Here is a 10,650-nt window from a genome sequence, read left to right as displayed (position 1 = left end):
CCCTGTATAAGGGCATGACTGGTTATCTTAATGATAAGGAGACTGTTGAAATTTCAGTTCCTACCATTGCTGGAAAGACTGAAAGTATAATATCCTCTGCCTTCAGAAAAGTGTAACCCTTTCTCTCTACCTGCTGAATGATTCCTTCAAACACAGCTATGCTTATGGTTGTTTTGATTTTCTGACAGGCAGCGATGACTTTAACAGGAGAGTTTTACCTTAAAGTGTAGATGCAATGAGTTTATTTTGGCTCACAGCACAGAGAGTTTAAAACAAAACAATAAATTAAAACTGGGAGGAATCCTTCAGGCACTCTGACATTTTCCTTTTTCTTCTTCTCTTTTTCTTTTTGTGTTTAACAGGAGGTGGCAGTTGTAGCATTTGCAAAATAATAAGTACAATAATTTGACATTGTGATATGATTACTTATGTAAGTGCTTAGACATACAAATACCTAAGCACTAATGTCATCACTGAGAGTCATGGCAGTTATTTCAGCCAAGTTAATAAAAGATCATTACTGTAACTATCTACACAGGACTGAACATGATGGGGAATTTGGGATATGAGAAGTCTAACAATAAAAAAACACACTCAAAGTTTATTCTTAGTGTATTTGTGCACATGCGATTATTCTGAAAACAAATCAGAAATAATTCAGTGGGTGCTTGATTTGTAGGGTTATCGAGAGATAAAATTATACAAGAAAATTTCACTTTTCCTATCCATGTATCTCACCCCCTGTTTTCTCTGGTGAGGAGTCTAAGCACAGTTAATTTAAACATGATTTCTCTCTAGTTTACATGCTCCTGGATCCTAACATAGAGATGTAAATAGCTGGGTGTGAACTTCCTAGGTATTATATTCAGCTGACACAAACAACCCAACCAGATAGTTCTGTGTAGATAACAAACTCATTTCTACATTGGTTGGGAATCAGAGCTCAGGTGATTGTTGTTCTTTTAATGATTATTTAAATTGTTCTAATTCAAATACAGAGTAGGTCCCAGTCTATGGCTAGCTGGACAAAATTCACAGGTTAGACAAAACTTTGGGGCAGGAGTTAGTCCCATTTCCCCGTTTCATCTCGAACCTCACAGCCAGGACTTTTCCATGGTGCTCTGCTATTGCTCCTTCTTTTCATCCAGAAAAAACCTGCAAAAACAAGCCTTGCTGAGTTATGCAGGGGCCAACAAATCTCAGTCCTGGCAGATAGGAGAGGAGGTAAATAACAAAGTGAATTTCAAAGTGATATCAGCGGGAATGCCTCACTGAACGGGCCTGCCTCCAACCTACCCATAGAAATTTTAGACAGTATCTCTCTGGGCTCTTGGGTTCAAAGAGAGCAGCTGTCCCTGAATTAACCAGGAACAATTGCATCCAACACATCTGCTAAAATTATTATTTCCTACTGAGGCCTAGAATTGAGTCCAATACTGATCTGAACATAAGCCCTCCACACGAGCCCCTCATTGAATTGGACAGCAAAACTCTGCACCAGTGAGGTTTCTGATGGAATGTAAGGATAGTGCATACAAGACACACTGCAATGCCATGCAATGTCACTGCAAGTGTTTCCAACCTCCTTCCAAAAGGAAGACCAGCATCTAGATAGAGCAGCAGCAAGACTGAAACTGGAAGCCCTTTTTAAAAACAAGCACCATTGCTAGAAAAGAATCTAATATGTCCCAGAAGGATATTCATACTATAGTTTGAAGACACATACTCCTGGAGCCTTCCTCCCAGAGCCCCTCTCCTCCTCTGCACCAGCACTGAAAGCTGTGGTCAGATTGGTTGACCAATCCAGCTGAAAAACAACTATCCCAAAAAGAACAAAAACACTAGTTTTCACCAGTCACACAAACACACATTTGATTGCTAACACTGTTGAATGAGTGGCAGTGGAATGGTGAATGCAGAGAGAAACATGGGGCCTTCCATATTAGCAACAGCAAAGTCTGAGATCAGCATAACCCACTTGTGAAACCTCATCCTGTGTGCCAGTTGCTGAAATTCACACAAGGAAGGCATCACATTTACTCTCTCAGAGAGGGTAATTCTGGGCTAAAATAAAAATTACCATGAAGTTAAGTTCTCCTTTGAGATAGAAACACCACTGCCACCAGCTCTTGAAGCTGCTTGCCACCCTCAGCAGCCCTGCTGATCACAGTTTCACAGCTGCCAAGGTGGGAGGAAGGGAGACTTTCTTCTTTTGCTCTGCAGCCAACAAATAGTATTTCAAAATCAGGAGGACTTGGCATAGATCTGTCTTTACTGGCAGTTTGTTTGTATACAATGTTTACTTATGACAATGAAGTATCGGAGAAAGATGTTTGAAGCTGATTCATCAGTAATTATCATTGTCTAAGGCCATTAAAGAGCAGCCTGTAACAGGCTTTGTCAGTCAGTGGGATCTGGCCTGGAGCATCAAGAAGGTATGAATGGAGCCTAAAGCTTTCCTTTTACCTCTGGAAACGAAGAAGAAAAATCCATGTATGACTTCTTCATCCATCCCAGTCCTAACCAGAGTTTCTCTCACCCAGCAGACTGGCAGGAGAGGTTCCACTGCAGTAGGATCACTAGCCAGCAGAGGCAGTGGTAGCACAGGTAAAAGGTCCCGGGAGACTCCCTCGCTGCTCGCACTTGCTGGCTCACAAGTCTCTGGCCGGTTGGTTTTAAAACTAGATAGGCAGGAACAGCTGGGAGCACGGGGGGGATGAAGATCCCCTAATGTCATTCTTCACCTTCCTCACAAACACATCTCCAAAGCTGCAGGTCACATCGTAGTCACACCCAAACTCGTGACACGCAGCTTACCACACCTCTCTCCCCATGAGTTCCTCAAGGTTCTTTAAAGTCACCTGACCCATGAGCACTTCCAAGCTTCTGTCTCCTCTTGACTCTCCTAGACACATTCCAGGATTAAAGAAGCACAGCAGAGAGGAACACATCCACAGAATTGAAACCTGTTGCAGGAAAATTGCTATAGCTCCATATAGCTTAATGATTGAGTTTCATTAATATCCTATGTGTCCAACAAATTCGACCAGATCTCCGCTGAGCTGGCAAGTTTCTGTGGAGAAATCCCTGGCACCACATTTGTTTATCTTTGTCGACAATTTGTCTCATTGTCTCTGTCATTGATGAAACCACAAATAGTGTGCCAAGATCATTTGCCTCAATAAAAATGACAACAAATTTAAGAAGCACAGATATGTAAGCTGCACTACAATCTTTATCAGTGACACCCAAAACCGTACTGGAACCATTAGCTTTCAAGGACAGACTATTAAAATAGGTTCTCCACCTCAACAAGATAAACCTGTCCATAATGCATATTTGTGTTCATGAAGAAATCACTTTGATCTTGAATACAACCTTTAAAAGTATTAGGAAAATAAGAAAAAAAAAGGCTATTTATTCTTATAGGACATTAGGATTGTATAAACAAAGAGCTTTTTGAAACTTGCACACAGGTGTTCAAGTGTAATGACTTGATTTCACTGATGTTTAATCCTTCACCTTCAATGTGAAACTCCACGGGAGTTGCTTCTAGGAAATGAAAGAGGATATCCATGTGAGGGGTTAATACAAAGTAGTTTATGTGCATTCATCTTACAACCTCAAATAATTCAAGATGCTTTTCTCAACTGTCACCAGTTAGACAAAGCTCAGGTATTTACCCCCGATTGAAGTTACAGCTGTCCTTCCTAGCTCTCACAGGTGAGGCTCAACACAATAATTGTCCCAGGGCCTGTTTCTTGCACCAGCCATGGAGCAATGGCTGCTGCAAGGGCCTGAGGTAGAGTACCTGATCAGCCGCTCCAGAGAGACAGAGCACAGTCAGTAACATTTCTATCAATGATCTCTCCAGGCTCATTTGCAGATGATGGCCTTTATTTATGTTGAATAATATTTAGTTCTCCAAACTGTCATATACTATGTCAATGACCTAAAAATACTTGTTCTGCATCTCTGATGGTAATCTCTTGTCTCTTGCATCTTAGACTATACCCTATTCTGAGTTACATTCCTTGTGTTGTGTGTTGGGTGAAATGGCATTGAAGCTATGGGCATAACCACTGCCTTCCTTTAATGCAGCTGTAAGGAACAGTTAATTTGCTTTATGAAATAAGAGCGACCTCCTCCCCAGAAAAAAGCATACGTCACTGTTCAAACCCATGGCACACACAGGGGCTGCTCAGGTTGAATGGTGTAGCAGAGGGGTTTGGCTGACTGTTTTCTTTAATGGAATGGGATGTATGTGCGTGTCTCTGCGTGCATGGAAGAGGGAAAGAAAAGCCCTACAAGAATAAATGCAGAAAAATGAGGTAGAGCCTATATGAAATAGTAAGACTGTGGCCATTAGAAAAAAAGAAGAAAGGAGTTCTTTGAGCTGAATACTTGTATCTTCCTGAGCTCAGGGGACTGGGACTTCATAAAGTCTTTGTAAGTAAATAGGATTTATCAGAGAGATCTGATTCCTTTTGAAATTTCTCTTTCTAAAGAAAAGAAAAATCACAGGACCCTGAACTTAAATTAAGTGTTCAGGTCAAAAGATATGAGACAAATCCCTACAGAAATCAGGAGAATTGCACAAGATATAAGCCAGACTGGAATTTGCCTCCCATGTTCAATATTCATTTTTCCCTGCCTCTCACATGAACACTTAAACATACGGAGAAAAGAATAGATGGGATAAGAAGGGAGGAGGAATGGAGAGTAGAAAGAGAGCAAGTAAATCCTTTATCGTTCCTCATATGTGCTCAGTACAAAATTATAATTTAATAATGCTTATTTCTTGACATAGTCATTAGATTTTTTCCTTTATTAAAATGAAATAGTGGTGATAAGCAATAATTCAAGGTTTTTGATTTGATGACATAGGCTATACAATTTTGGCTATGGATTTTTGTGCTATTCATAAGCCTGTTTAGCTTTGCACTTGTGTTGCAGAAGGATTGAATTATAGCTTTACAGTAGATTAGATTTCTTTGTATTATTCTATTTATACCTATCTGGTTACTCCATTACACATTTTCTTCAGACTATCTTATAAACTGATTGGGACACGTCTCCTTTTCTATTGTGTGCGTAAGTGCCCACCACAGTATGGATTTAAGAGCAAAATTAAATACCCAGTATCCCAGGCTTAGAAAATCATTGGTGCTCTGTTGCTGCATTATAATTCTGCCTACAGTTCTACTTACCTACTTTCATCTTATACAGAAAATGCAATTAGAGACATGGATTGCTGAGAACTGGGAATTATTTTCCATGATTCATAATGACGAAAGTTTGCCCATTTCTGGCCCTCTTTTCCATATCTGAGCTTTGCTGAGGAGAGCTTTTGATGACACTCGTATGTTCCTAGTACAATATGCTGTGTAATATCTAAATATGTTCTCAGCTCAGTTGGCATATTTGTGTGCTTTAGAGTGCTGTGTCTTTGTGTCCTAAAATATAAGATGTATATTCCTCTCATTTTCTCTGTGACTTGAAATAACTAACACACTGTTATTTCCTGTGAGAGACCTAATAGGGAAAATGCTGAGTATTTTACTCAGCAATAAAATGTTCTTTAAGAGATAATACATCTTAGCATAAAGCAGATTGTAATATGGGTCTTTTCTTACACTGTATTTGTTGAATTTGGTATTCACGAAAGTAGGACTCAAGAAGTGAACTAAATCCAAGTATAGTGTGGGCAGGTGCTGTACAAGGTTTCCCTCTCAGCTTCTCCGAGTCCCCCTTCATCTCAATTTGTTGCTGTTTTTACTCTGTACCTCCTTACAGCAGAAATGCAGTGTTTTTATTGCGTGGACCAATTTTTGCTGAATTCCGAGATGAAACCTTCTCAGTTTTTTTTCCCCTGTGCTGGGTCTGAACTGGGGTTTTTACAGCTGGGAAGCTGGTGCTCTGATAGAGCTGAACAGAGGGTGAAGAAGCAAAGCATCAGACCTTACTGCTGCTTTTTACTCTCCTCTGCACCCAGAAAATATACATTTCAGCCCATTTCTAAAGAGCCTGGCAAAAGACATTTGATAATAGTGATAATGTTTAAACAAAGGCTCAACAGAGATACAGCCTATTTTGGGGGCCTCAGTTAAATGAGGATGGCCTTTTGCAGTTATCTAACTGTAAATTAAATATAAATCCCATGATCTCTGAATTCATGTGCCCCAGCTATATTCCTCCAAATCACCTTTCAAACTAATTTTGCACATTTTCTATATATTTATGATAAAAATGTAAATGGAAAAACCAAAACCTGGTAGCTTTACTTTATAATACTTCACTTGAAGCATACAGGCAGAGTAAACATTGGAGAAAAAAAAAGTATTAGTAGCTCTGGGAAGCATAGAGTGTTTAATATCCAGATTAAATATTGGTGGAGCTTGAGCTCCTTTTCTGTCAGTCTATCACCTGCTGTTGTAAAAGACTCCTGTCACATGTCTCCTGACCAATTATGTCTGCAGTAGCTTGGGAAGAATCCTCTATCCGGCTGCTCACGGTGCTGTGGGCTATGAACAGGAGACTGCCCTGAATTATTCTCAGGATAAACCCTTTATGGGTTTTAGAAACAATTAACTTATCTATTTTCTACTAGTCCAAAAGCTTTATGGGTAGCACAAATGTAAATTTATTTTAACCTCAAATCCAATGTATAATTTTTGTGGAACTGGAAGTAGGGAACCAGTGTGATTGGAAGATACATTTCAATTAATTCTTCCTCTGACGCTTTATCTCCTCAGCATCAGAATCTTTTATAGTGTTAAAATTAACAATTATGCAGCTGATGGCTGGCTGAAACCACAGGGGATCTGGAAAGGGCTTCAGATAACACAACATGTATAAATCATTCAGGAGAACAATTCATGAAAGAAAAGTTATCTGTGTTTTGGATGACATTGGAAGAACTAAATAGGAGTCAATTTGAGGAAGAGACATTTTGCTCCATTGTCCAGCCTGGCTTTTTTTTCTTTTTTTTTTATTGTGTTGTAATATACATTTTCAAAATTAATTAACCATTAACAGCAAGATAAATGTTTCTTCTTGTGTTAGGGAAATGCTGGCCTCGGTGGTGAAAGATTATTTCACATGAGCAGCACTTTTCAAGAAAGCTGTTGCCAGATAAGGTGGCGACTGTACTTTGAAGAGGAACAATGAGAAGTGACAGACAAGACCGTGTTTACCAAACTGAATAGAGCACTCGCAGGTTTCCACTCACTGCTCAGTTACCTAAGCCCAGGGAATCAAGGCTGGAGTGCTGTTTCACCAACCCGGATCAGTAACAAAGTGGTAACTACTTCAGAATATAATAACATGCAGTGAAATCTTACTCCAGGGGGTAACGAATAACATTTTCTTAATTTAATTTTATGAAATGTTTAAAAAATTACTTTGTTGGAACAGCTCTTGTGTTTATGAATTTGGCAGCTGTGGAGGGTTTTTGTCCCGTGCATTTTTTACAACATTCAGACTTTTGATTACAGGTTGGGGAGTGAACACAGCATGACTTGAATGTGAAATCCCTCTACTTCAACCAGGATAGAAATGTAGAAATAGGAAGATGTTCTTGTTCTGCAGCTTAGGGAAGATCTAACTTTGGCAGCCGCACTGTACACAGAATGGCATGGGACTCACGTGTGTGCAGTGCTCCGAGCTACAGTCCTGAAAATAACTAATTCCAGGAGCATCAAACCAACCCACCTCATCCAGAAAAGGCCACTGGAAATAGGAATCTTCTCCCATTTTTGTCTCTGTTGCTACAGAGCTGGCAGAGTTGGTAGCTTGAGCATAGGGTAGGACGAGATACTTTCACCAAATTGCTTGTGACCTTTGATAAAGTGCTCAATTTTTATTACTTGTGTGCTGCATTCATGTATCTACACTCCTGAACCCAAATATTCGTAGAGCTGAAGTCTAGAGCAATCCCACTGTCTGTTTACAGCACCTGCAGTTTCTTTGTCGATGTTAACAGTGCAGATCAGCCCTGCCAGATGAGCATCCAAACAAGTTCAGCAGGAAAGAAGAAAAAGAATAGAAAATGCATTATATGTATGTATGTGTATATATATATATATGTATATATATATATATATATAAATAAAAGTATATATGTGCAATGACATTGTTTCTTCATTCTGTCACAAATATATCAAGTGGATTTATGTTAGAGGACAACATTAAACAAAATTTGTGACACACAACTGACAAACAATCAGACAATTTACATATATAAATATATATATGGAATGCAAACACTGTATGCAAAGGGCTACTAGATACAATGTCTGTTTTAACATAGATGTCTGAAACTGGGAGTGTAAGTTTTCAGTATGGGCATAATCAGCTGTTATCTATTTTTTAATAGTTTTTATAATGCATATGATTTTTATTTTTCTCATCCACAGTTATTTTTACATTCGAGCTCTTAGTGTCTTCATGTTCTGGCTCCAATATTATTGGTCAATGGTACAGAACATATTTCTAGTTCTTATTACATGGAACTTTGTATCTGAATATATTTTACCATAACATATAAGCATCTTTTTTTTCCATTCAAATTCAAATCCATCGAACACAAATGTTACTGAACACAGGTGCAGAAAACAGTTGGTTCCAATCACTTTTTTTAGTTAACTGTCAAGAAAACATTTTCTAATATGTGAGGGGAGAATCCTTTCTACTAATTTTGATGTACATGTGTTGGCTGCAGAGTGTCTTGATTTTTAAATTTTCTCTTGATGACAATCAGCAGATCAGATTAATCTAGTAGCATTACAGAAATAACACAGACCTTTGTTATCCAGAAGATCTTTAGAGAGGTCTTGGAAAACGGACCTTATAAGTTATATTAAGTTATGATGTATTAATAGCAGCAAATAGGAAACACACACATACACCCACTTGTGCAAAATTTGAGAAAGTCCCTATGTCTCCTGATGGCCCACAAAAGTCAAAGGCTGAGATTCTTCATTGCATCTACCTGTGCCAGAAACATAGTGCAGATCAGAGCCAGCTCATAAAGTTTTACCTGATGTCTTCTGTGCTTGGGAAAGTTTTTTAGTATCTCTGATTTATTTTGCTCTATTCAGGATATCTGTCTCTCTCTCTATATATATTTTTTTGCAAACTTCAGGAAACTGAGTTTCGAAAGGGCGTTTCTTGGCTTTGATTTACATCATTACATTTTGTAAGTGGTGAAATTAGTTTCGCTTTTTGCTTTGGATTTTTTGGGTTTTTTGGCTCAGTAGTCCTGTAAAAGGTAATGTAGTCCTTGATCGTGTAGAGATAAGGAAATGGGGTTTGACAGACAAGGACACTGGCAATAGATTTCTTGTTGAGCCTTTTAAGCCAGTAACATCCCTTCCAACCTTACCCTTTTCCTTTCCTAGGAGTTAGCTCATAGGGAACAGGGATGGCTGAAGGAAACATGTCAGCTTCTCATCTGTGGCAGTTTTCAGACCGATGTTTTAACATAAAGTCTGTCTGGTGGATATTCATCATGCTAGGTCAAGCTGAAGTTGACATTGTTGCTTTCAGTGTCTGCTTGGTAGATGAAACCAAAAGCAGAAGTATGGGCTAACTGCTGGCACCATTGCTAAACACCAGACAAACTGTCCATTGAGCCCTAAGCTTTCTTGAAGTGCAGTTTTTTCTCCAGGACTGTCCTCTCTTCAGCAACAAACACTGCTTCAATCTCTCTGCCTAGTTCCCTTGCTATAAACTCTGATGATAAAGAGTATTAATCTAGTTTTGTAAGGAATTATTAATAAACAGGCAAAAATCCATCTCTCATAAAGCTCATAACTGCAAAACCACAGGGGGATACTGTGTTTGGGGTTTCTTTACATGAATCTTGTCATGTTCTTGGTGCTGGTTGTTTTCTACACAGGAGAAGGAAAGTGTGAAACTAGCCCACAGTTTTTGCAAACTATCAGAATAAACCATATCTGTAGAGAGTATCTTTAGAAAGCTGAATACATATCCAGAGCACTCAGAGCAAGAACTGTTAGTTTACTTGCTAGTATTCCCACCCACTACTGTGACACTTGTATTCCTGCTGGAGAGTGGCCCAGCTTCAAAAGGAAGGACTGCACTTAAATAATGTGGGGCACACTGCTCTAAATAGCACTGGAGTCAAACACAGCATGCCTTTCTGAGCAACTTAACTTTCTGCATGTGTGTTCTTGTGGATTATGCTTCACAAAGAGATGGTGAGATTTAATGTAATTAATTAAAATGATTTCTTCCAGCATTTTCAAACATCTGCCCCAAAATCAGGACACTCTCAAAGATGCCTCCTTAAAATAGGTTCAATTTTCATGAGCTGGCATTTTCCAACAAAAGCAAGAAAAATCCTGACCGTTTCTGGTGAGAAAATTTCCTCTTTTAACACGTGTGTGAGGCTCTGTCCTCATGACACCGCAGTGTCTCTGCCTCTGCCTTGTGACACAGAATGTGCCATTCTGCAGTTGGTTCAGTAACCTGGTGGAGGAGACAGGTGTGTTCACTGGTGTCCATTAGGTGTTAGCTGCATAGTGTTTAAGCTGTATAATCCTGTCAGAAAAAAAAGGCATTTGCACAATGTCTTCTTAGAGATAGTACTGTTATAAATCATCACATAAAGAGAAGAAAAACCTT

General features: G+C 39.0%; 1 long non-coding RNA gene across 1 annotated transcript; it reads left to right on the top strand.

The window, feature by feature from the left end:
• Positions 1 to 3,772: 3,772 nt before the first annotated feature.
• LOC138118488 (uncharacterized) lies at positions 3,773 to 8,048 on the top strand. Its single transcript, XR_011155169.1, has 3 exons — positions 3,773 to 3,842; positions 7,066 to 7,302; positions 7,497 to 8,048. It is a non-coding gene; the product is annotated as an uncharacterized lncRNA (long non-coding RNA).
• The last annotated feature ends 2,602 nt before the right edge of the window (positions 8,049 to 10,650 follow it).

This window comes from Aphelocoma coerulescens, chromosome 1 (genome assembly GCF_041296385.1).
Source record: "Aphelocoma coerulescens isolate FSJ_1873_10779 chromosome 1, UR_Acoe_1.0, whole genome shotgun sequence".
NCBI classification, from domain to species: domain Eukaryota; kingdom Metazoa; phylum Chordata; class Aves; order Passeriformes; family Corvidae; genus Aphelocoma; species Aphelocoma coerulescens.
This window is presented reverse-complemented; position numbering and strand designations above follow the sequence as displayed.